This window comes from Bubalus kerabau, chromosome 1 (genome assembly GCF_029407905.1).
Source record: "Bubalus kerabau isolate K-KA32 ecotype Philippines breed swamp buffalo chromosome 1, PCC_UOA_SB_1v2, whole genome shotgun sequence".
Classification (NCBI taxonomy): Eukaryota; Metazoa; Chordata; class Mammalia; order Artiodactyla; family Bovidae; genus Bubalus; species Bubalus kerabau.
In genome coordinates, this window is record NC_073624.1 from 234438250 (window position 1) to 234460509 (window position 22260).

Here is a 22260-nt window from a genome sequence, read left to right on the forward strand (position 1 = left end):
GTGGTTAAGAATCCACCTTGCAATACAGGGAATGCAGGTTCGATCCCTGGTCAGGGGATGTAAGATCCCACATGCCGTGGGGCAAAGAAGCCAGCGAGCCACAACTAGAGAAAGCTCATGCGCCACAACAAAGACCCAGAGCTGCCAAAACAAGAAAGAAATCTTTTCTCACAGTTTAGGCGTCTGGAAGTCTTGAGATCAGGGTACTAGCATGATTGGGTCCTAATAAAAGGAGCCTCTTCCACATTGCAGACTGCCAGCACCTCATTGTATCCTCACACAGAAAGAGAACCAATGTGATGGTATTTGGAGGAGGGGCCTTTGGGAAGTAATTAGGTCATGAGGTTGGAGCTGTCTTGAATGGGTTAGTGCCACTCTTGAGATGCATTTAGACAACAACACTCCTTTCCCGAAGGACATTTGAGAAAGCATAACTTAATCATTTTGTCAAGTGCTCACTCTATGGCAGATGCTATTTAATGAATTAACTGTATTAACTATTTTAATCCTCACGATGACCCCATAAGGTAGGACTATTATCCACCCCTGTTTTACAGATGAGAAAACTGAGACACAGAGTGGTTAAACATTTTGCTCAAAGTCACACAGCTCCGAAATGCTAGAACCAGGAGTCTAGTCCAGGTTGTCTGATTCTGGGTCATGAATTATTTAACCATAAGTAACATTGCCTGCTTTGGTTAAATCTCAAAGCGAGGGAGAGATGTTTAGGTGGGAAAAGCATGGCCAACTCCAGGAGCACTTGGGTCCTACTGGCGCATAGTCCAACAGGAGGAGTCAAGTCATTTGTTCAGCAAACACAGTATCTCCCATCTGTCCCCTATGTGAACTGCGGAGTGCTCAGGAGGGAGTGAGAGGGAAAAGCAGGAGTCATCTCAGCTCTTCTAATTAGTGGCATTTAAATTTCTGAAGTGCTCAAGCTCTGAGCTCTAAAGGGCACTTAGGGAGCTTCTAGTTCGCAGCCCTCGTTTTTTAGACGAGCATCAGCGGCCCAAGCAGAGAAGGTGGTTGCCCAGCAAGTGAGTGGCTGTGCCAGGAACCAGAAGCCACATCTCCAGCTCGGGGCAGGGCCATGCTGGCAAGCTCTTAGTTTCTGTTGCCACATTCCACACCGGCGGGGGGTGAGAAGGCTCATTTTCTGCTAAATGGGGGCTTTGCCCGTCCTAGGAACTGAATGGCTGCCTGGTGATGGTTGGATCGCATAGTTACATACCCTGAATATGGCCTGCTTTACACGTTGCATGATCACAGCCACGTTTGTGTTGAGAGTCATTCCACCCTGCTTCATCGAGAGATGGGATTCCAGCCCCTCAGAGGCTTTCCTGGGGACCACCAGAGCAGATTTGTTCTGTGAGCCCAGAGGGCAGTGCTGGGACTTGTGAGACTGGGGGAGTCCAGCACTTATCCATTTAATAAGTGAGTTGAGAGACTCTAATGCCAGGGAGGGTGCTTGGGAAAGAGGGACAGTCCGGGAGACAGCAAGGACGGCAGATGTGGAACCGCATCCAGTAAAGTGGAAGGGGTGCCATGAGAGAAGCGGGTGCCGCAGCCAGAGCAGGCACCAAGCAGTGGCAGTCACTTCTGCTGGGACTGAGACTTCAAGGAGTCTGTGGCTCTGGCTCCGTGTGGAAAGCTGAGTGTGGATTTACCAGGCAGGTGGAGGCCAGGCATCACTGGCTTAGAGAACAGAGCATAGTGGTGTAAAAAGGCCACAGTTTTTGTGTCCCCAAAGTGGTTAGGTGTAGAGCATGTGGTCAACTTGGGGGGAACCCCGGTGTAAGATAAAGATGGAGTGCTGATGCCCAGGAGCTGGAACTCAACCCCACAGATAGTAGGGTCTTGGGAAGCTCATGAGGCAGAGAGAGTGGCTCATCTTGGCAATCTAGAGAGCTCAATGGACCGTAAGGGTAGAGAGCAGACTGGAGGCAGGACTGGAGGCTAGGAGACCCATCTGAAGACTTGTGTGGTGGTGCCAGGGCATGAGATGAGGACCAGAGCATACTATGGCAGTAGGGCTGGACATGCAAAGACAGAGAAGAGGCCAGATGTGGGGGCATCAAAGAGGTGGAGTCAGCATGACTCAGTCATTAGAGGGACAAAATGATGTGGAGAAGAGCAGTGACAGTTGTGTGCATGGAGGACTTAGCTGTGTGCCGGGCACAGTGCTCAGCATCTGACATGGGCTATCTCATCTCAGCTTCACCACAGCCATTGTCCCTGTAAAAACACTGTCCTCCCTTCACAGCTGGGGAGCAGGCTCAGAAAGGTGAAGACTTGATTGCAGTGACATAGAGGACAATCTCCTGGCTGAGGTTTGCACCCAGGCAGTCTGCTTTCAGCACCTGATTTCATTACTCTGGACCACAGTTGTTGGGGTTTCAGACTTCCGTCCCTGGGTAAGTGGACACTGTCCTCTGCTCTGCCATAGAGAGGAGCTGGAAGGGGAGAGAGTGCCCTGGTCTTACTGTCCTGTGTTAGAAATGGAAGTGTTTCAGGCTCAAGGCTCCAGATGAGGTGTCGAGAAGTATGTAGACACTGGGAATGGCTCAGCATGGTTTTGAAATAGTTTGCAGTGGCTTTGGGCGTTACAGCTTTGCTTTCTTTCCAGTGCTGTGGGAAAGGCTCTGGACTGCAAGTCAGACTAGTTTAGTCTCTGCTGCTTTCCATCTGTGGGACCCTAAGTGAGTCACTTGAAGTCCTTGGGCCTGCACTTCTCCCCGCCCACCCCCCACCCCCCTCCGCCCCCTGCCTAATGAGGTTGTTGGTCTGGTCCTCCTGTGTGTGAAAGTCACCTGGAGGGCTTTTTCAAACACAGATTTCTGGGACCCACTCCTAGAGTTGTGATTCAACCGAACAGCTGGTAGGGCCTGAGAATCTGCATTCCTAACCACTTTCAAGGAGCTGCTGATGCTGCTGGAGTGGAGACTGCACTTTAATACCACTATCCTGGGTGCTGTCTCTGTCTCTTGAGTTTACAGCTCCATATCCGTGGGCAGGGACGCACTAGGCAAATGGACTCTCCCATGCTTATACCAAAGAACATTCAGTCCACAGCACAGAGCGTCAAACCACTGAAAGGGGTGGCACTTTGAAATGACAACAGGGTACAGTACACCCTGCCTTTCCATTCTCTTCTACTCTTTTTTAACCCTTCCCCACCACCAGTGACCCCAAGTCAAGATCCTTCAAATAACTTGTTTCCTTGTGTGGTTTGGGGGAACGGATGGGTCAGTGGAAGAGCCCTACGTAGCAGCTATCATCAGGGCTAAGACATCTGCCCTGAGCAGCTGGTAGATTGAAAACATCCAGGATGGGCATAAACTCCCCAGATCCTAGGGGCTCACCAGCTTGAGAGAACAAACTTCTAATATGGTGGTTGTTGTTCAGTTGCTAAGTCACGTCCAACTCTTTGCAATCCGGTGGACTAGCATGCCAGGATTCTCTGTCCTTCACTATCTCCCAGACTTTGCTCAAACTCATGTCCATTGAGTTGATGATGCCATCCAACCATCTCACCCTCTGTTGCCTTCTTCTCCTCCTGCCTTCAGTCTTTGCCAGCATGGGGGTCTTTTTCAGTGAGTCGGCTCTTCACACCTAATCGGGTAGCCAATGGGCTAACCTTCCACCTTGGTTGACAGTGAACTATGGCCTGAGCTTTGCCACCAGGGCGAGGAAAAGAAAATCTCTCTCTTGTTTTCCCCCAGAATACTCATCTTGTCCCCCTTGGACTTCAAGGGTATATAAGGGAATTTTTTTTTTTTTTTCCTGACCACACTCCAGGCATGAGCAGCATCACGTGTCTCTGTGACCCTGTGCCAGGAATCTGATGAAGAAATTCCAGGGAGACAAATGGAGATTACATGGAAATCAATCACACGCAGCTGGTGTTCTCTGCAGGCAACTGTTCAGTTTTATTTCCTTTTCATTTTTCTCCTCATTCCCTGGGATCAGCTCCTTTAAGAGCTTGACACCAGCTAGACTTGTGTGATTAAGTAGTAAACTTAAGCTGGCTGCTGGAACCTTCTGCGTGTTTCTGGGAGATTGATTGTTCAGGGCAACCAACCAAGACTCAGGGTCATGATTCTTCTGGACCACTAAGAGCATGGGGACTGTTTAAAGGGTATGTCTTGAAGTGGGCTTTTTTATGATTTCCCCTTACCGTAATTTTGGTAATTAATTATTTTCCCCTTATTTATAATTTTGGCTGCTTTCAGCTGCACGTAATAATATGGAGTTTCATTATCTCATATAATAAGAACCCTAGCAGAAGGGCGACTGTGAGATTAATTAACTTGGTGGCTTAGCAATATCATCTGAGATTTGTATTCTTGCCCATCTTTCTGCTTTGCTATACTCAGCATGTTCTCCAGAAGTTAAAATTCCTCATTGTCTCAAGATGGCTGCTGTAGCTCCAGCTAGCACCTGTAGACACAAAAAACTGCTGGATGGATAACAGGACAAGAAAATCAGAGTTCTGTTAGGAAGGAGGAGGGGGTTGGAGTGAGAAACAAGGTTCAGAAACATTTAATTAAGTACAGACATCTTGTCCTGGCATAACGAAACTTCTGCAGTGTGCCTTTAACTTATATTTCCTAGCTTTGTTTCCTGCTGTTCTCTTTGTAGAGCCATTGGGCAGCCAAACAGGATGACCATGTGCTATTGCCAGAATTTGCCATACATCTCATTTCTACCTCCTTGCCTTTGCTTAGACTGTGTCCAGTGTCTGGAATACACCTAGTCAGTGATCCCTGTCTCTCAGCACAAAACACGTCAAGAGATAGGTATAGAAATGGAACCTTGGGATTTCCCTGGTGGTCTAGTGGTTAGGATTCCATGCTTTCACTGTTGTGGCCCACCTTCAGTCCCTGGTTGGGGAACTGAGATTCCACAAGATGTGCAGAGCTGCCAAAAAAAAAAAAGAAAGAAATTGACTTTCTATTTTCTTTCCCATCCCTGTCTTTTAAAAGCAGTCTCTTTATTGCAAAATAAAATACAAGATACAGAAAACCACACACAAGAAACTGCAAACATAATAAATTATTATAACTGTAAATCCCCTTGCAGCGACCACCTGCCAGAAAATAGAACATTGCCAGTCCCTCCAGAAACTTCTTCTTGTGCCCAGTTCAGTCGTCATTCCCTCTCACTCCCTAATAGTAACTTTACTTTTGCAGCAGTCACTTCCCTTCATTTAAAAAATAGATTTATCACACCAGTGTGCATACCCAACAGTTTAGTCTAGCAGTTTAGTATTACCCATTTTTAAACGTGAGATTTTTTGTTGTTGTTAACTTTTTATTTTGTATTGGGGTATAGCTGATTAAAAATGTGGTGAGTTTCAGGTGAATAATGAAGGAACTCAGCCATACATATTAAATGTGATGTTTTTGAAGTCTCTCTTAATCTACAGCTTTCCCCTTCAGTTCTTTCTTTTTCTTATAATTTATCTATTAGAACCCAGGCTGGTCAGGTTTCCAGCAGTATGGATTTGATTGATTGCACATTTGTGGTTAAAGTTACCATGTTTCTCAGTTTACTTTCTGTAAATCAGCAGCTCTATCCAGAGCCTCGATCAGCCTGATGTTGATCCCTCTGGAAAGAATACACGTGATATTATGTTTCTTCATCAGGAAGCACACAATTTCTCTTGGTACAGTAAGTCCCCTACATCCAAAACAGTTCTGCTCCAAGAGCGCATTCGTTAAGTCTAACTTGTTCGTAAGTCCAACCGAGTTAGCCTAAGTACCCAACTAACATGATCAGCTATATAGTATTGTTCTGTAATAGGTTTATAATACTTGTCACACAAATAATACACAAAAAACAAACACAAAAAATAAAATGTTTTTAATCTTACAGTATAGTACCTTGAGAAGTACAGTAGTAGTATAGTTCAATAGCTGGTACTCCTATAGGAGTACCAGCTACATCACCACTGCTTTTATGCTTACTTCTGGACATCCTGGGCTTGAAACAAAGATATCGTACTACTGTTCTCTGTACAGTACTGTATAGTAAAGCACACAAAAGCACAACCACCTGTAGAGGACGCATGCGTGTGCAGTGTATGCCAGACAACTGAACTAACTTACGTGATTGGACATGCGAAACACACATCTTTGGAAGTTTGCAACTTGAAGGGTTGTGTGTAGGGGACTTGCTGTATTCTAATTCTGTTGTCTCTTCTTCATTTATTCGGTAGGAGGCTCTTCAAGTTGGATCCTGAGTCTATGACATACCCTTCTAATCTTTGATAGTGGCTTCTTTGCTCTCTGCTGTATAAGATGTTCCAGATTCATCTGGCATGTCTCCTCTCTTGGACCTAGAATTAGTAATTTGTCTAAGAAGCCCTTCAGTTTCTTTTAGTGGGGAATGATATTTTAAGACCATAATATGAGGATTAGAGATGCTTTTCAACACTAGACTTGTTCCTGACCTTTTCAATGAACAAGGTTGGGTAATTATAAATGCATTTATATTTATTTACATTTAAAGCTAAAATACCCCATGATGTATATATTTATGTTTTTTTTTTTATTTTATTATTTTGGGGTCTCAGCATGCAGGATCTTAGTTCCACAACCAGGGATAGAACCCATGACCCCTTGCAATGAAAGCACAGAGTCTTAACCACTGGACTGCTAGACAAATCTCTATATATGTTTACATTCAAGATTTTAGAGTGTTTTCCTTTTTCCCTGTTATATCTGTTATCTCCTTCGCATTAAAAACCCAAGTTTTCAGTGACACAAGAGATAGTAAAATTAAGCTTTTTGTCTCATCTCATAAACACAACAATATCAGAACAATAATATTAATACCACTATGATATGATTACTCAAAACACTAAAAAATCTTTTTTGCATATGCTTTCCCCATTCTCTCCCCATTGTTTTTATAGTTGTCTTCTCTCTGTATTATACTACTCTATCCCTCTTAACTTACAACTAATCTTAGTTCTGTGGTAGTTCTTAGGTAGCTTGGTGTTTAATGTTCATGGAGAAGGAAATGGCAAACCACTCCAGCATTGTTGCCTGGAAACTCCCATGGACAGAGGAGCCTAGCAGGCTATAGTCCATGGGATCGCAAGAGTTGGACACGACTTAGCAACTAAACCACCACCACCATCAGCCTATGTATTGATACCTCTCTAGTCAGATTGATTGTCTGAACCCTATTTCCTATTAGATTCCTTAGGGAGGGTTCATGGGAACAAAAACAGTATTTCTTGAATTCTCAAGTGTTGATAACATTTGTGCCTTTACACTAGTCTCTTTTGCTAGGTTTAAAATTGTTGGTTCACATTTTCTTGAGCACTTTGATTGTGTCACTCCAGTTTCTTCTGGCATAAAGTGTTACTTTTAGAAAGTTTGATAATAATCTAATTTCCTTTGCCATATAAGTACCTTGTCCCTTTTTCTTTCTTGAGTACCCAAAAGTATACTCCCTCCCTTCCTCCCTTTCTTCCTTCCTTCCTCTCAGTAAATTTACTGGATTATACCTTAGTATTGTTGTCCTGGATTGATATTCTTAGTTATGCAGTTTGCTATTTTAATATGTTCTTTCACATCTTTTTTCTTAAGTTTTAGGAAATTTTTCTTAAGTATTTTCGTATTTTTCCTGTTACCTTGTTTAGTTTTTTTTCTTCAGAGACTCTTACTATGTTAGATCTTCTTTGCCTATCTTCATTATTTGTCACTTTCTCTTTTTTTTTTTAATTTCTTCTGGATTTAAAATTTTTCTTCTTTTTACCTATTTTAAGGCATTAACTATTGTAGGGTTTTTTGTTTATTTGTTCATTGTTTCTTATAGTTTAATCTTCATTTCTAAAATGAAAGATTATTGCTGATTCTTTTTGTGTTTTGTTACCTCATTTTTTGAGTCTAATTCTAGTATGTTCTTTCATATCTTGGAACATTTTGTTAATGTTTTTTAAACTCATTTTTTAATACTAGGTTGCAGTTTTGATCTATTTTATGAGCATTTTTTTTTTCAAGCATGCTTTCATTTCCCATAGGAATGCTATCCTGCTTTCTGGGGTTTTTTTTAAGATAATAATTTAGCATTATATTTGACATCAGTACTTTGCTGTTCATTTTTTGGTGAAATTCATTTTCTTGAACTTTCAGAATGTGAGGTTTAGTAAAGCTTTTCTAACTTTATAGAGCTTCCTCTTGGTTTGTAGTATTAAAAAATATGGTGACTTGCTTTCTTAGATATCCTGGCTCTGTTTCCCTCTCCCACTTTTATCTGAAACTCCTCTTTCCTTTATTGCCATTGCTCCTGTCCTGCTCAATTTGAACTCTACTCAGCAGTTTCTCCTCAGTGAGCCAGACTGCTTCAGCCCCATCAGACTACACACTGTGGCCACCTTATGCTCGTCTATTACTGGATTGGCCAGAAGCCCTCCGAGTTTTAGCTGCTGTTCTCACACTGGTGCTTTGCTCTTTCCCAGCTGGTGTCTGCTGGTTGTTTGGTATCCACTCAAGGACTAGCAGCCACTGTTCCCATGGTTTCCGTTTATCCTCCTATACAGACACCAGTAATATGTAAGACTAGTGCTTACTGGTGACTTGTTCTCATTCACCCACTTGTATTCTAGGGTTCATGGGGATCCCTTGTGAGCTAATCTGGTTGTAATTGTTGTTCATGGGTTTTGTTATCCATTTGCTTTGTGCAGTAATTCTGTGGGGATTCAACTCTGGTTGTCGTCTTTTCCAGAGGCAGGAAAGGAAAGTTGGGAGGGTACCAAGGCTAGGCCTTGTCAGTATCATAGTCTGGTCAATACCTTACCCTACAGGAAGCCTTTCTTCTTTTTTAAAGAACAGCTTTATTAGGGAATACTTAAATAAACATACGTCAAGGCTGTATATTGTCACCCTGCTTATTTAACTCATATGCAGAGTACATCATGAGAAACCTTGGGCTGGAAGAAGCACAAGCTGGAATCAAGATTGTCGGGAGAAATATCAATAACCTCAGATATGCAGATGACACCACCCTTATGGCAGAAAGTGAAGAGGAACTAAAAAGCCTCTTGATGAAAGTGAAAGAGGAGAATGAAAAAGTTGGCTTAAAGCTCAATATTCAGAAAACAAAGATCATGGCCTCTGGTCCCATCACTTCATGGGAAATAGATGGATAAACAGTGGAAACAGTATCAGACTTTATTTTTGGGGGCTCCAAAATCACTGCAGATGGTGACTGCAGCCGTGAAATTAAAAGACGCTTACTGCTTGGAAGAAAAGTTATGACCAACCTACATAGTGTATTGAAAAGCAGAGACATTACATTGCCTAAAAAGGTTCGTCTAGGCAAGGCTATGGTTTTTCCCGTGGTCATATGTGGATGTGAGAGTTGGACTGTGAAGAAAGCTGAGCGCCGAAGAATTGATGCTTTTGAACTGTGGTGTTGGAGAAGACTCTTGAGAGTCCCTTGGACTGCAAGGAGATCCAACCAGTCCATTCTGAAGGAGATCAGCCCTGGGTGTTCTTTGGAAGGAATGATGCTAAAGCTGAAACTCCAGTACTTTGGCCACCTCATGTGAAGAGTTGACGCATTGGAAAAGACTCTGATACTGGGAGGAATTGGGGACAGGAGGAGAAGGGGACGACTGAGGATGAGATGGCTGGATGGCATCACCAACTCGATGGATGTGAGTTTGAGTGAACTCTGGGAGATGGTGATGGACAGGGAGGCCTGGCGTGCTGTGATTCATGGGGTCGCAAAGAGTCAGACATGACTGAGCGACTGAACTGAACTGAAATAAACATACCATACCATAACAGTCGCCATGTTAAAGGGTACATTTCAGTGGGTTTAGTATAGTCACAGAGTGGTGTATCCATCACCACTAAAGCTTTCATTTTTCAGTAACCTTTGTAACATTGCCTCTGAAGTGGGGAGGTTGACAAAGGAGGAGCTTGTTTCCCATGGAGATCAAACACAGATTCCTGAAGGGGTTCTGCAGGCCCCTTGTATGAGTGATATCTGGCTATGAAAAGGAATGTGGCAGGTTGGGGAGATTGTGGAAGTCCCTTCTCCCATCTGATGGGGCATCTGCTGTCAACTCAGCTGCTGTCAAGAGTTACTGTACTGGGTTGCCAGGTCTTCTGGTTACTCAAGAGAAGCTGGACATTTGGATCTTTAAGAGAACTTTCTGGATTTCTGGTAGCTGTCAACATATGCTTTTTTTTTTAAAAGCACTGTGTGTTATCCCTTGTAGATTGGAGGTGACCTTAGGCCTTTAGTTTGAGACCTCTTTTCTTTGACTTTGTCTCATTTTATTTAATCTATTTTCATTTTTTAATTTGTGTCTTTAATCTACTTATTTCGTATCACCAAGTGAGTGAGGTTTTCCTGGTGTGTCACAGAAGCCAGGCAAGAACCTGATCAGCCCCATTAGTTCAATGTAGCTGTGTTCTTAAATGTTAGGAGTAAACAGTCCCATGAGAGAGAGAGGGTTTGTTTAGATCTGATTCTCATATTTGTCTTGGAACACCATCACACTGTTGAATGAGATGGTGTGTTTCCCACCCTTGTTTCATAGTCAGCCACTGCTGTTTTTGATGCCAGCACTTCTGTGTGGACTTCAATGTCTTGTCTTCCCAAACCCAGCTGCTCACACCATCCTTTCCCCTCTTATCTTGCACCCCAGCAGAAGAAAGAAGTGATTGTATTTGATTAGGCAATGCCTTGCTGTTACACCTCCTACCTCTGTGGTTTTGATACTAACACCATGAAGTTGTTACTCCCATTTTAGCTGTATAGGAACTGAGGCCCAGAGAGGTTTAGCCATTGCCCAAGCCTCTTATCTGGCCACTTACAAAGTCCTGTAAGTGAATCCTGTCTGCTGATTTTTGAATCCTATCTGCTGCCTTCAAAACCAATGTTCTGTTGACTTCTTTATGCTATCTTGCCCTTATGACTGTACTTTTATCTGAGTGAAGCTGCCTGGCACTAGCTTAAATTTGCATTTTCAAGGTTAGCAAACCTCACTTCATCTCTACCTTCCTAATATTCTCTATTTTTAAAACACACTTGTGTTAGGACTCTTTCAGTTGCCAGTGACAGAAACTCTTCTCACACCAGCTTAAACGTAAAAGGGAATTTATTGGATTATGTAACTGAAGAGGCTGGGGACACACTGCCTTCAGGCATGGCTGAATCCTGGGGCTTCCGTGTCTGCAGTAATCTGTGTTTAATGTGGGCTGCTTCTCCTCAGACTTGCTCTCCCCATCATGGTGGCAAGAGGCCTCTGGCAGCTCCAGGCTTCCTCCCTGTAGCTGGGCAGCTCCAGCAGCAAGAGAAAGGCTCTTTCCTGAGAGCCTGAGTAGTCTTAGTCACTGAGCCGCCCTCCTGTGTCCACTGTGGTTTATGACTTATCTCTGAAGCTTTCTTTGTAGTCTGGAGGATACTACACTTTGGTATATGGGTCAGGTCTTCACTTATGGAACTGAGAGAGAGGCCAGCCCCCTAAATCTCATGCAGACAGTGGGAGAAGACTGGTTCCCCCAGATCAGTGTAGGTTCTAGAAAACCAAAGGAATAAAGACTGGGAGGGCAGTTTCATGCTTTTATATTTAAAGCAGCAGATATTTTAATGTTCAGTAAGTGTCTTTTGGACGAAAAACCATTATTAACAAGAATTCTGACTTTCCGAGAAAGAAGGGCTGACTACAGAATTTTAACAGCACTTCAAAACAGGTAATCTGTTATGAGCAATTCAAATATTCTTTTTTAAAAAAAATAAAAGAACCACTGGGACATTTGCCAAACCCACACCTTTCATAATAGAAAAAGAAAAGCAAGCTTTATTTTCTCATGCATAACTATTATAGGTACAATATAGATTTCCTAGGGTCTTAATACAACTTCTTAGCAGAGCAGTGCTTCATTTACCTTGCATCATTAGGGAGTGAGGTTTTCTGGATGAGTGAGTTGTGCAGATATGTTTGTGCTTTTAAGATTTAAATTTGTAAAAAAAAAAAATGTATATCTGTTTCTTAAAACAGAAGATGCTGATATAATAAACATAAACGTTTTCTAAGCCATTTTGCTCCACGCTTCCAGAAGTTAGGGTATATGTCAGTAGGTATCAGAATAAGCACAGATTGAACATGACCTTTCTTTTCGGGACGTGATTTGGTGGTAGTGGTGTGCGTCAGGGGGATGATAATACTTATATAAAAATAACCATGAGTACATTATGAAATAGAAGGCTAAATTCCTAGGAATTTTTCAGAGGAAACCTGAATTGATGTAATTGCTATCCGATTTCTTCCTTCCCTCCCCATGTCTCCCTTTCTCTTGTTCATGTCCATGAGTCTTCAGGGAGAAGTAGACCTCTCATGCGTTCAGAGGCTACTTAGACTCTCTGCCTCTTCACCAGTATCTGTGAGCTGCTTTTTTCTTTTTCAGTGTGTATTATCTTGAGCTGTTCTTCCTCACTGCTTGGTCTTGGGAATAATTGAGCATTGCCAGGGGAGATCAGAAAATCAAGCTTTTAAAAATGAATAACATTGAATTCACACATATACCTAAGTTAATAGACTTGGAAAGACAGGGGTTCTGTTATTTTTCTATAAAATAAATCCAGGTGCTTTGGGACTTGTTCTGGGGGAGGAAATGACAACCCACTCTAGTATCCTTGCCTGGGAAATCCCATGGACAGAAGAGCCTGACTGGCTACAGTCCATAGGGTCACAAAGAGTCGGACACAACTGAGAAACTAACACATGGGACTTGTTCAATGTGGACTCATACTGGGAAGAGACTGGTGATGTCTCTGAGACTCTGACCCCAGTGGCCTGGCTATTCATGACTATTCAAAATTCACACCTTTGACCATGAAGTTGAATTACTGTTAGTACCAGCAAGGCCTGTCTCTGTCATGGTTGATGACGAAAGTCCAAAAGTTCAATTATATTTCTCTTGGATGGTGGTTTTGTAAACTTTATTTAGGGACTTCCCTGGTCTAGTGGTTAAGAATTTGCCTTCCAACGCAGGGGACATGGATTCGATCTTTGGTCTGGGAAGTAGATCTCATATGCCACAACCAAGACCTGAAACAACCAAATAAATATATAAATATTTTTCAACTTTAGTTCAGAGACCTTATTTTACTCTTTATTTTGAACTAATTTTAGATTTACCAAAAAAAAAGTTGCAAAAATAATCCTTTGTACTCTTCACCCAGCTTCCCCTAATATTAACATCTTTCACAAACATAGTAGAGTTATCTAGACCATGAAACAGTATTCACCAATCTACACACCTTATTTGAACCTCGCCGATTTTTTCCCCCAATATTGTCCTTTTTTCTGTTCCCAGATCCCACATTACATTTAGCTGTTACGTCTTCGTAGTCTCCTCCAATCTGTGGTGCTTCCTCAGTTTTTCCGTTTTTCTTGACCTTGACACTTTTGAAAAGGGTAGCCAATTATTTTGTAACCTGTCCCCCAATTTGGATTTGTCTGATGTTTTCTCATGATTAGTTTGACACATTTGAGCAAATGTGCCACAGAAGTGACATGTGGTCTTCTCGGCGCGTCCTATCAGAGGCATAGGATGTCTTATTACCAGTGATATTAAGGTCATGTAGACCAGATTACTCTAGGCTAAATAACTATTTCCCTCCTTGGAATTAATGAGCCTCTTGTAGGGAGATACTTTGAGACTATGTGAATACCCAATTTTGGATATTTTTCTTCAAAGGATGTTTTATGTGAAAGTCTAGCATAGAAAATAAGTAGCAGTGACTTGTTTTTAAAGAGTTGAACATGGCTTGAGGGCAGCAGCCTCTTCCCCATTCCCCCCCTAACTCAGTCTCTGAGCCACCTCTGTTGAGCCCCCAAGCATCTCTGGATGCCCTTTGAAACTCATGGCTCTGGACTGTGGTTTTTGGTTTTGAGTTTTATGATGTGTATATACTACTGTAAGCCCCTGCACTCGGAATATTCTGCAAGACAATATTCTTTCAACATGGGAAGGACCAGCAGACATTTATGTTGCACCTCTGTGTACCAGTCTCTGTGCTAAATTGTGGGAGTAGAAAATTCATAAAATACAGTTCCTGCCCAGTAATCCTGCATCTTTTCTTTCAGAACGGAGGGAACTTTATAATGTAGACTCAAGGAAGAAATGTGAAAGGGGGAAACAAACGAAAAATCAGCTTTTAAGTGGGGGAAAGATACTTGAGGATTTGTGGTTTGTGTTTTGAGTGAGTGCAGAGGCTGCTTTGACCTAACTAGCCATCAGGTCTTGGTCAAAAGTATACTTTCTCCCTGAGCAGTTGAATGTACTTTAGTGGGAAAAAGAGAGAGAGAGAAAGAAAGGCAGTTCCAACCACCCCAGCCCAATAAAAGAACCACCATTTGGTCCTTTGATTCATCTTCCTGTATTTGAAAGACTCCAAATTCCCGTCCTTCATGGATGAGGTGTTTTAGCTGTCCATAATTATGTTATTATTCCAGACACTGTCGGCACGCTTCTTGCTGAGGAAGAAGGATTAGGCCAAGGAGGCTGGAGCAAGCCTGCAGCCATCATCTGCCCCATGCCTGGCAAGGGAGATTATGCCTCCAAAATGGAGGTTTCTGGCTGAGCCTTTGTTACTTAATTAGTTGCCTGTCTCTTTTCCCTCCATGACTGTGGCAGGATCCAGGACGCACTCTCTTTTAGACAAATGCAAATACCTTTAACGAAGTTTTCTAATCATTCCTTTTCAACACATCTGAAAACTCTCAAAACCTCTCTAGTCACTGGCAATTCAAGGGTGGGAAATAAGTTTTAAAGGCCTGTGTTTCTCCAGGGAAGAAACTAGCAAATGCCATCTCTTTAAATTCTGTTTAACATGAAGCCTTTATTGACTACTCATGATGATTCTGCATAGTTTAATGCTCTTTTAAGTGAATATTATTTAGCTTCTTCACCAAGTCAGTGTGGCTTTGTGGATTGGTAAATTTAGATGCTGATCACAACCAGAAGCCAGTGTATAAAATGGTTACAGTTTAATTAAGTGGTAATAGATCTTATGCAGTGTCAGGTTAAAGGGAATGTATAAATATTGCTTTATGAACCGGCTTTTGCAGACAGTAGACACCAGCCACCCTCTCCCCTCTCTGTCTCATAGGATGAGTTACGGCATGGCCCTATTAACTGCATTAGAATGTGAGGTAGGGTGAAGGGGGTGACCCATTATTAAGCAGCTGCATCCAGCCAATCAGCCTTAAAGAACTTGACTTCAGAGGTCAGTAAAGATTCCTGACACTGTTAATTTTATTTTATGAAGCACCATTGAAACACACTGACTTCATGCCTTCTCTCTGGTTTTTGATGGAGAAAAGGATGAACTTTTGAAGCCTCCTAATAGATTTGCACTAAAGAGCAAGCATTAGTTCAACCTGTTCACCTCATAGGTTGGGGACCTGGGAGACCCAGTCTCAGATGGAGAGGGACCCGGCCCTGTCTGGCAGCATCACGTGCTGCTGGTGAAATCAAGGACCTCAGGGCATTTACTCAAAACCTGAAATCCCCGACTTCTGGGCTCTTCAGGAGATGAGGCCCTTAGGCATCAGAGTTCATTATTCCACAGCTTTGTGTTCAGTGCCAAGGGAAAGTGTCCCATTGCCCTTCTCTCACCAGCCAAGCAGGGCCCAGGCGAGAGTTTTCTTCTTCAGACCTGAGGCACGTGACTTCCTCTTCCTTGGTTGACCAGAGGGCCGAGGACTCAGAGTTATGTTGTCTGATTTTCCCTGAGGAAAATCATGAGCCCAGGATAGAGGCTGTGCGTGGATTCCCCAGTACTTTTAACTTAGCAGTGCTCCTGTGTTGTTGTTGCTTATTTGTTGGTCTCTCCCGCACAACTGAAAGCTTGTGAGAATTCCTCCCTACTTGGCTGGTTATGGTGCCCCAGTGCCTGACATGGAGCATTCCCTGGAATGAATGAAGGAACCCCAGATCTGTAAGTCTACACATTCAAAATGGGAATAACTTGACCCCCTTCTACCCTCTGCAGGAATAAGCAAGATGACATATGCAGAAGAGCCATGAGGTGCCACAGAAATGGGAAGAGGGAGTTCACGGGAGTTACTGGCGGTCGTGTGACAGCACAGGCTATAGCTGTATGCATTTAGCTCCTCCAGTTGAAAGACAACCCTCATGTGTTCTTCTCCCCCTACCTTATAGCTGAGGGAGGGCCGCAGATAGGTTGAGTTACCTCCCAGCTTCATGTAGGGATTCCAGGGCTAAGCCAAGACCTGGCCCCAGGTTCCCTGACTCCATCCTCTCAGCTCAGTGCTCCAAGTCTTCATTCCTGCTGGAAAAGCTGTAGAGTATTTAATTAGCTAGTCTGTGATGTGCCGCATGTCAGAGCTCATTACTGTGGTGGGGCTGGTGGGTGTTCCTCTCCAGATCCCAGCCCCTGTTGTAGTTCAGCGGCCCCAATTAACTCCAACACTTGAGGCAGCCCAGCTACACAGGTGTCCCGGAAGGTCATTTGGAGGCGGATGCCCTGATCCCCCAGTGCCCTGCGGACTGTCCTCCTCCACCTCAGCCTGACCTGCTGCCCTTCCCGTGAGCTCCCTGTTGATGCCGAACAGGAGCCTTATGATGTTCAGAAACATTTCCCAGTTCAGAGGCACAAGATCGTGTTGCTCGGCCCTGAGCTGGGCTCTAGCCAGAAGTCCTAGCAGGCTGGTGTGGTTATCTTCCCAGAGGCTAAGTGCTCAGTGCCCCAGGCTGTCAGAGCACTGGACAAGAGACAGGTGCGTCAGGATGCACCAAAACCAGGGGTGAATGAGTGCCTTCTCTGGACTGAGCTCTGTTTTTATCCCTTTATTTTATTGTTAACACCAGGAAAGGCAAAAGGAGATTGGGGAATTGGTCCAGATGAAATCAAACGAAAAGACATAGGAAGTAAACACAATACAGAATTCATGATTCAATCTTGGTTTAAGGAGAAGATGGCTATTCCAGCAGTTTGGATACAGCCAATGGCAAGTGTTGGCAGAGAAATTAGAACTTTTATTCAGTGCTGGTGAGACAGAAATGATACAGCTGCTTTGGGAACACTCTGCAGTTCCTCAGAGGTTAAATGTAGAGTTACCATATGACCTGGCAGTTCCACTCCTAGGTGTGCATACCCAAGAGAAAGGAAAACTTACTTCCACACAAAAACCTGTACACGAATGTTCATAGCAGCCTTATTCATAGTAGACAAAAGGTGGAAACAACTGAGATATCTGTGAAATTATGAATGGGTGTACAAAATTTGGTGCATCCATACTATGGAATATTATTCAGCTATAAAAAGGAATGAGGTAATGAGCCATGCTAACTGAAAGAAGCCAGACACATATGCAAAAAAAAAAAAGCGTAAGAGATTGATGAGCAAATGTGGTCAAATATTAATCATTAGTAAACATAAGTGAGGGATGTATTGGTGTTTTTCTTACCATATCTTACAACTTTTCTGTTGAAATTGTTCAAACTATTACAGGTTGACAAATAATATTTTTAAAAGGCAGGGTTGGGGGGAATTTTAGAGCTCCCAGAGGTTGAGGTAACTCAGAAGGCTTTCAGACTGTCCTCCTTGACCCTTTGTCTGCATCCAGGATGAGGCTGAGCAAACAGTTGTCTCAGCCTTCCTTCCAGGGGAATGAACTACATTTCTGAGCAGCACAGACCCCCACTTGGCTGTTCTTAGGGAGTACCCGACATCCAGAGCCAAATACTGTGGGCCCACATTTTTGACTGTCAAAGGAGAGACTTTCTTCTGACCTCCCGTGGTCCAGAAAGGCGGCCAGGGGGGCCTCTGCGCACAGCTCCCTTCCTGACCTCGTTCTGAAGTGAAGCTGAGTTCTCTCTCTTTCTTCCGTGGGAAACACTAAATCACCAGCAAGCATGATTTCTGAAAAGGAGTTCTCAGTGAAGCTTTCTAAACCTGACATGTTCTTCTCTTGTTGGCAGTATTTAAATTTAGGGAAGAATGTACGAATTCTTGTCAAGACTTTTGTTTCTTGTCCCACTCTCCCAAGTATGAAAACAATCAGCAGGGTCTCAGACAGTGTTTAGACTCAGCCCTTCCAGAGCACATGGTGAGACCAGTCATCGAGAATGTCAGACCTGCAAGGCGGGCCCATGGAGCTACCTAATGTCTTCGAGGCCTTCCGCAAGCAAAACCCGCCACTCTCCCACCTGGTGCCCATCCAGGAAATAGAGTCCAAAGTGCTTGCAAAAAAAAAAAAAGCCTTTAAACCAACAACTGCTTTTACAGTCTGCAGGCTGATTTTTCAATGTGCAGATTTGCTATGAATTTATAGAGTGTTTTGATTCTAAATTCACAATGTGCATCTTTAATGGCTCCAAGTTGGGATAATTTCATGCTGTTTATATCCTAGCAGCAATGGTTTATGCATATTTCCCAAGTTATTACCCTCCTAGGAGAAGAGTGAACAACCTCCTTTTACAAAAGACAGTCCCATATGTCCTGGTTTAGTGCATCTCTCTTCAAAGATCATTTTGCACTGAGACGTGAGGAAAGCATGACAGCTGTTGGAGGCACCCACCCCACTTTGCAGTCAGGTGGGTTTGTGGGTTTCCTAGACCCGCATACACAGCTCCCAGATGGCCCTGCATTTGAAAATCACCAGTAAGGCACTCTGCAGTCTCCTGGACTGTTTCTATTGAGACATTTTTCAACCTTATTTCTGCAGGGGAGGGGAGGTTGGGGAAAGTTGCCCACCTCCCTCTACTCCCATCAGGAAAGAACTTAGTTATTGTACAACAAGAGCCTTTAGAAAATGATCTGAGAATTTTCTTTTTGGGAATCCAGCCTGGGGACGTAATCAGAAATGTGAGGCATATGGGCTGTTTATTGAAACTGAAAATAAGTTTTATTATAGTAAAATACATGTAACATGAAAAAATTTTAATAGTGGAAAATTGGAAGCAATTAAACGTCCAGCAGCAGGGGACATGATTCATCCATGTATTAGAATATAATGCACCCTTTGAAAACATTTTCAAAGAACTTTTAATAACAGGAAATTTCTCTTGACACAATGATAGGTGAAGAAAGCCAGTTCCAGATCTCCAATTAGGTCTTCAGATTTCAGATTCAGACGTGTGCATTGAAACAAGATAAAATGGGTAACCACAAAATTATTAACAATGGTTCTTATTGGCTAGTGGGATTGTGGGGGATTTTTTTTTATTAATTTCTTTTATTTTGAGATTAATTGTAGATTTCACATGCTGTTGTAAAAATATTTCAGAAAGATCTGGTATTCCCTTTACCAAGTTTCCTATAATGGGTTTACTTTTTTTTTTTTTCCTACTTTTCTCTTTTTCAAATAATCTACAGTCAGAAAACAAAGACACGCATGAAAAATCTACAATTTTAAGGGAACATAAAATTAAAGACTGTTATTTTTAAAAAATGTATTCATCCTTCTGAAGAGCCTTGCTCCCCTTTCTCCATACCCACAGAGCCCTTTGCCTGGCCTCTCCGTTCACTGTAGATCTCAACACCTGCTAGTAGTGAGGTTCAGTGGCTCTTTGCCTGTCTATAGGTTTTCATACAGTGAGTTTACATCGTAGAAACAAGGCATACCTTCTAGAAGTAACAGGTTTACTCAAACTCTTTGGAGCAGAGAGGACAGAAACGCAGTAATTTTATATGAAAATAAAGTTAAAATAAGACACCCAAATTATAGAGTGGAAAGTAAGTTTTTAGACTCGAGATGAATATTTAAGACAAAGTCAAGTTGCCATTTGAGAAGCACAATTAGTAGCTGTTGAACAAATGCTTCTTGTATTCAGCTGTGCCCTCTGCTTCTTCCACTGGCTTCTTGTCCCAGTGGGGGTTATCAGGGAACACACAGCTCTGTGGGAAGTCACCAGAGCAGTGAATGATTGGAGTCACTCTCCTTAACTAAGAAGAAAAAAAGATATTTAGATGTTCTGTCTGCCCTAGGGCCAAATCTTGCTGGAACACACACTGCCAGGGAGTCAGGGACCTGGGGTTGGATTCTTGACCCCACTGTTGACCTCTGTGGGAGCCTGGCAGGACATCACATCCTGGGCCTCATTCTCTTTACCTGCAGAATGAGCGGTTGAGACCAGACCATTGACTGCTTAGGGCCCCAAAACTCTAAGATACTAAGGTCAGTCAGCCTGTAGCATACGACTTGACCAGGCTTCCCAAACTCCTCCCACCTAACTGAAAATGCACACTGAACCTGTAAGGATTTTAGCATCCTCAGAAGTTAGTCTTCATTGATTTGAGTATTTCTCTGCCTCTTTGGTAAACCTTCCTGTCAACACTTTTCTTGTCATTTTTTAAAAAAGGATCTAGAGAAAGAAGGTTGTAGATACTGATTAAGAGACTATCCCTCTTTCCTCCCCGCTCCCCCCCACTTTCTTTCCCCTAAAGATTATCTTAGGGTTATCAAAAGCAATTTTTATAGGCAGGTTGATCTTTTATAGGAGATGTGTTTACAAAGCATGAAATTAACAATTTTGCACAGTGCCAAATAATTGCCTATAACATGGTGACTTTTGTAGTAAGTTTGCAGCTTGAGCAGTTATTAGCAAGGTCAGATGGTATATGCAGTAACGCAATTAGCAGACCACATCACCAAAACAGAGTTAGCCAAGTTCCTTGTGAGGGAACACATTCCTCCTTCTGAGGAGTTCGCCCATGAAGTCATTTCAGATGTTGAGAACAGTACAGTCTGTTCACGTTGCCGTCCAGCAAACCCTACAGTGCTACAGGACCATTCCACTCTTGGAGCTTCAGGCTCCTACAAACCTGCATACAAGGCTATACTCCTCGAGGGGCGGAAGAGATTCACCAAGGAAGGTCCAAGCCCTTTACTGCTCACAAGAAGGTTGGCTTTACCTTAGACTAAACATCACATTAGAATTAGGGAGTACCAGATGGCTATTAAGCTCAATAAATGTTAGCCTCTCTGGGGAAGAGACAATAGAGCAGACACTTTTAGGCCAAATAGCTCGCACATTCCAGGAGCAATTTAGGATATCCTTAAGTTCATAAAGATGGCAACAGACTATTAAGTTCCATTTAGGAAAATCCACTCGAGGGGGCATGTTGGTGTGTGATTTTTGGACATGCATTCCAACTGGTAGTGTTAAGTGATGTATTAGATCAACCCTGAAACATCAGCATTGTAACCCCACAGAAATCTGTTTCCCACTTATGAGTTACACTCCAGCCTAGGTCTCAGGAGCATTCAAAAGGGAGTGGGAAGTTTGGGGAGGTGGAATTATTGAGAGAGTTTCAAGGAACTTGGCTAAATTTCATTTGGGAAAATATAAAGCATCTGAGATGCTCTATCTTTTTGTGGCTCAGATCCAGGTGCATGGAAAGAAGGAAACTCCTGCTTTTTGTTCACCGGACTGGCAGACTGTGTACTCTAAAACAAAGGAAGTAAATAACAGTTTGAGATGTGCTCTACTGCCTGGCTAGAGATCAGATTGCAAAAATAAAGGTTACAAAACTTGGAGACATACAGACCTGGGTTTACCACTTGCTACATCTTTGGCTTTGGGAAGTTACTAAACCTTTGTAAAATCCTGGCTGCTGTCTGCAGCTTGGAGATCATAATTGCATCTACCTCACAGGGGTTGTTTTGAGGATACAGTGAGGTGATGCACTGAGAGGAAATTATTCCAGAGACCAGCACATAATATGCACCCATCATCCATCCACTCATTCCATTCATCCTGCTCACATTTACCGAGCACCTCTTGTGTCTGCTGCTGTGCCAGGTGTAAGCAAGCCAGGTGTTCCAGTGAGCTCCTGCCCTTCTGGAGAATATAACCAGGCACAGATATGCATGAATTAAATAATTACTGTAAATGAAGATCTCCTTACTAACCTAGTGCTCTGAAGGATAGGACTATCTTATGTTTTCCAGAAGCCTAGACTAAGAAGTCAGGAAAAACTTCCTAGAGGAAATGGCATCTAAGCTGAAATGTGAAGTGCATTTGGTGGAGCAGGAACAGGGTGTGACAGGTGTCCTCAAGGAAATAGCTTGTGCGATGGTCTTATGGTGGGAAAAGGGAGGTACCTCTGGGGAACTCAGGAAAGTGACTAGAGCTCTGAGACCCAGGGAAGCATGTGTAAGATGGGCAGGAGACATGGGCAAGAGGCCAGGCCGTTTAGAACCTTGTAAGGCTCTTAAGGAGTTTAGTTTCATCTGGGGGCTTCCCTGGTGGC

General features: G+C 43.0%; 1 protein-coding gene across 2 annotated transcripts in view; it reads left to right on the forward strand.

Annotated features, from left to right (window-relative positions):
- The window catches only part of GALNT10 (polypeptide N-acetylgalactosaminyltransferase 10), a 224058-nt gene that overhangs the window by 48952 nt on the left and 152846 nt on the right, over positions 1-22260 (forward strand). The window contains exon 1 of one of the 2 annotated variants that reach the window (XM_055559634.1): positions 2394-2414. The exons of the other annotated variant lie outside the window; for it this stretch is intronic. The gene's annotated coding sequence lies outside the window, so the exon portion shown is untranslated. Of the gene's footprint in view, positions 1-2393; positions 2415-22260 lie in introns of those variants that run through there. 2 annotated transcript variants of the gene reach the window in all.